This window comes from Grammomys surdaster, unplaced genomic scaffold (assembly GCF_004785775.1).
Source record: "Grammomys surdaster isolate TR1022 unplaced genomic scaffold, NIH_TR_1.0 125639, whole genome shotgun sequence".
Lineage (NCBI taxonomy): Eukaryota > Metazoa > Chordata > Mammalia > Rodentia > Muridae > Grammomys > Grammomys surdaster.
In genome coordinates this window covers 1,450-5,924 of record NW_021620476.1, presented here as the reverse complement: position 1 = coordinate 5,924, position 4,475 = coordinate 1,450, and the positions used below count along the sequence as shown (strand labels likewise).

At 38.8% G+C, this 4,475-nt stretch overlaps 1 pseudogene; it reads right to left on the bottom strand.

Moving 5' to 3' along the window:
- Positions 1–3,154: 3,154 nt before the first annotated feature.
- LOC114638882 lies at positions 3,155–4,142 on the bottom strand (annotated as a pseudogene).
- Positions 4,143–4,475: the final 333 nt, after the last annotated feature.

The following is a 4,475-nucleotide window of genomic DNA, read 5'->3' as shown; positions in this document are numbered from 1 at the left end:
TTTAAAACCAATGAGAAACAAAAATGAAATGGCTACACATCTTATCTATTTAGACCAAACAAAATTTCTTGCTTTTTCTAGCTGCAATTTCAAGAGAAAGGCAACTTGTCACAGAGATTTTTTTTCTGGGACAAACAACTCTCAGCTTCCTTATAGAATCCAAAAAGCTACTTACTGGTCTCTTTAAGTGTAGCTTATGCAAACAATCAATTACTGGAAAGGCTTTTCCAGCTCATCTCGACTCTTAGCTACAGGTAAATTATCTGTGCACATAAAGACTGCCTTTAAAACAAAGTTAAACTAGACCAAGGGGTTGGATCAAGCAGTTTTAACCATTTTTGTGTTTTGAACAGGAAACATAGAACACCATACATTTAGACAACCAAACAAAAAACAAACAATTGACACACGTGGATATTGGCATACCCAGGACAGATAACAAAGGAAGACCTCTAGGAGCCAAAGAGAAATTCACGACGTCTCCCCAATTCCCTCCTGTTCCTAGGAGAGCTCTGAAAGAGCCTTGTCATTCCTTTTTGCTGACACAGCTCAGAGAGAGGACAACTGCTTTTCTGAAACCCTTTCTCTGTCTCATATTCAAGATCTAACTCTTCATCTTCTTCTTTAGGAGATGTAGCGGGCGGCTGTCGATAGCCCGCCTCTGTGCCCTGTTTTCTTAGTTTTCCAATTCCTTCTTACCCTGTTCCTCTCACCTGAAGCAGCTCTTAGACTGCGGGCAATGCCTGTTTAGAATTCTCCTGACCTACAATTCGCTGTCACCTCCTGGGCAAAGTCGGCACCCGGTCAACACCTGTTCACTTAGACCCTATCCCCTTAACCACACTTCCTGCAAACACAGCCATGGCTAGCTACCATCAGTGCTGTTCGTTGCTTACCGAATGTCCAGGATACCCTTCTCCTTGTTCTGTTTTCCGTAGAGCTCTACCCAAGACAGCGTTCCTCAGCTGGTGTCTCATGTTCAGGCCCCACATTGCGTTACATTCTGTTGTGGGCCAGCGGCCACAGACCACCGGGTACACCTGAAAGAGAGGCTGGGAATGGAAGAAGGGACAGGAGGGCGGGAAGAGATGAACCCGGTACAAAGGTATCTGATCAAGGCTGGATTCTTTAATGTTCCTCTTTCAATTGAAAGGGGAAGCCCCACCTCCACCACCCAACCCCTTTGCTTCAGGACAGAGTGGGTGAGGGGAATGCATCCTTAATCACTGGCTAAAGGTGTCTCCAGGAAAGCTCAGCAGGCAGTCTATTCATCTCTGCAACTGTAGCAGGTCCTGGGTCAGCCAAGGTGATTAACATCTGAGTCCTATTGTTTTGGTCTGCAGTGTTAAACAATGTCTCTCAGGCCTGCTCAAGACTGGGGAGAAGGGCACAAGAAATTAAGAAAAAAGGGGTAGACTTGACAAAAAAATTACAAAACGAATAGAAAAATGTAATTAAACGGACGACAAATCCAAAAAAAATTACAAAAAAGGAGAAATTTGTAATGAAAATTCTTTTTTTTTTTCGTGTTTAATCTTCTGCTTTACTCAGGGTATTTATATTGAGACTTGAAACCTAAGAAAGTATAATCAGGTGTGGAGCATACCTTTAATACCAGTGCACAGAAGGCAGATCTCTGTCAGTTTGTGGTCAGCCTGGTTCTACAGATCAAGTGCTAGAATAACAAGGGCTACACGAAGAAACTGTCTGGAAAAAAATTTAAAAAAGAAAAAAAGAAAAGCTGAAGTATAAAATCAAACTGAATTTTGAAAACCCAAGTAGAGGTAGAGGGTGGGTAAGAATGTGATCTGGTTGTTCTGTCTTATAAACATGATAACTGTTTTGCAGATTACTGTTCCTTTATACCTAATTATACTTACTATATAGAAAATAACAAGAAAATCGGCTTGGCTGTGGTTACATTGCCTCCAGCTCTCCTGAAGAACTGTGGGCTGAATCTAAATAGACAATTAAGAATTTCCCTTCTTTATTATGCTAGAACATGCTCTTTATATGTGCTCTTTATAGAGGCATGCCACTAAAATCGAAGGTGGGGTGGTGGTGAAATCTTTACCTCTTACTTCCAGTAACCACCATCAGTCTCCTCAGTTATCAGAGTCAAATGCAAACGTTTAACAAGTATAATACATCATCACATTTTCCAGAATTTCTTCCAAATGATAATTTAAAAATTAAAATTCCTAACCAAATCCAGGATCAGCAACCAGTTACTGGGTGATGACCGATTATAAACATAAACGCAACTACATAATTAACACGTCAAGTCTACTTTGGCTCTCAAATAGAGTAACATAGATGTGGAAAACTTTGTTAGGATAGATGTGTGCATATGTGCATACCCATGTGATAAATTCTAAATGGGTTGTTATTATTTGTTTGTTTTTCTTTGCACAAGTCTATGATTTGTTATTTTGAGGAGAGCCAACCTCTGTCAAGATCAATCAAGAGGAAGGACAGCAATTTGTTAGGGATCGCACATACCTTTAAAATTTCCACGCATACCTTCCATGTTTAAAGTGTTATAGTAAACATTCTGTAAATTCTTGGCTGAAGCCTAAGCAGAAAACAGGTCTGTGTTGACAACAGCATTTACTGCCTGGACTGAATCAGAAAAGTAGCAGATTTTGAAATGTTTGCTTGGACTAGAAAAGGTAACCTGAAAAAGAAGTTTCAAATGGGAAGCTGAGTTTTTCTTCCCAGGCTAAGTTATTGGACTTTTTGAACAAGTCCGCTACTTGTATCTGACATAATTAAAACTTCTTATATTAAACATCGTTAAAATGCTGTTTTCTTTTGATAACACTTTAGTGAAATGCATTGGTAAAAGATCCAACAAGCCATAAACATGAATAATGTTAATGCCTGCCACTTGGAAGCACAGAGATTAGTAGGTTAGTCACTAAATAAAATGAAAATATTACCTAAAGTTTCTAAGTATCTACAACATCTAAAGTGGGATTTATTTGGTGGACCTCAATAAGTTCTCAGAACATTTGCTGTAACTCAGGTAGAAATAGGCAAGTCTGTAGTCCAAAAGGGTATTTCAGCTAAAATAAGTCAATTCTCACATCTGCAGTAGTTTAGAGATGGTCACTGTTGTGTTTCTGCAGCTCTTCAGGCTAAGCGACCGTGATCAATGCTTTAGAGGGTTAGGTAGATTCATTTCCCTTTTGTTCAACAACGCCTCATCTCTATGAAAAACCTGGTCTCCAGTCCCACTATCCAATATCTGCCTTACATTAGGTCTTTCTTCGGGGATATTACACAAAGTAATTACATTATAAAAGGCCACCAGATCACTCTGCTCAAATGTTACAGATGGTTTCAGTGATGATCCAGGAGCAACGAAACTTCCTCCAATGATTCTCAGGTTGATAAATTTGATTTTCCAAGTATTTTCCACAAAAGGGCTACGGATAAGTCCAAAAATTTGTTCAAATATGCCCAAACAAGAATTTCCTCGGTGGACAGTGCCTGCAACTCCAACCATAACTAATCCATGAGGAGAAGATGCACATTTTAGTCCCTGAGGATCAAGGTTGAGACTGAGAAAAAGAAATTCCTCTCTCACTAATGACAGTCAGCGAAGACTCACAATTTCAGCTCCTTGGTAGTCTGTCATGTTTTGTTCTGAGGTATTATAATAAAACCTAAGCTTGACATCATGCCAGAAGTGCTGTGGGCCCCATTCATCTTGAGGTGGTCCCATAAAAGGATTCTGAGAATTAAGAAGTTCAAAGAACCAGTGACAGAATTCTTCAACTAAGCGATGAAAATCAACCTTTTCAGCTTCTTTATCTGCCTTCGCCTGCTGCTCAAAGAGTTGGATGTCCTCTGTCTTTGTAACTGGCTCTGCTGCCTCCTTCAGTTTGGGTGACTGTTTTTCCCAGTAATCTTTTGCATACTGAATAAGATTGTGTTTTTCAGTAGTTGGAGGTACAACCACTCCTTGTGTTCCCAAATACCTAACTATGACTTCACGGTGGACTTTCTTGCGCCTCATAAGTTCTACGTTTTGGCTATACTCTAATATTGCACGAATAGAATCTTCGCGGTCCACAGGCTGCACCAGGCGGTTGGTGACGGTGTCACAAAGGGCCAATGTTGTACTTACCAATTTTCTATATTTAAAAGAATTTTCATTAACAATTTCTCATTTTTCGTAATTTTTTTGGTTTTGTCATCCGTTTAATTACATTTTTCTATTCATTTTGTTATTATTTTCTCAAGTTTACACTTTTTTTTCTCAAATCTTCACTAGCTTTTCTCAACAATGTCTTCAAAACGATTTCTTCTGAAAAAATGGAACATTTACTGGAAAAGAAAATTGAAAAAATTGAAAACGTTGTTGAAAAAAACTAGTGAAAATTTGAGAAAATTGATAAGGAAAACATTGGATATGAAATGGAATATGATTCAAAGCAATTTTTCTGATAAAATTGAACATTTACTTG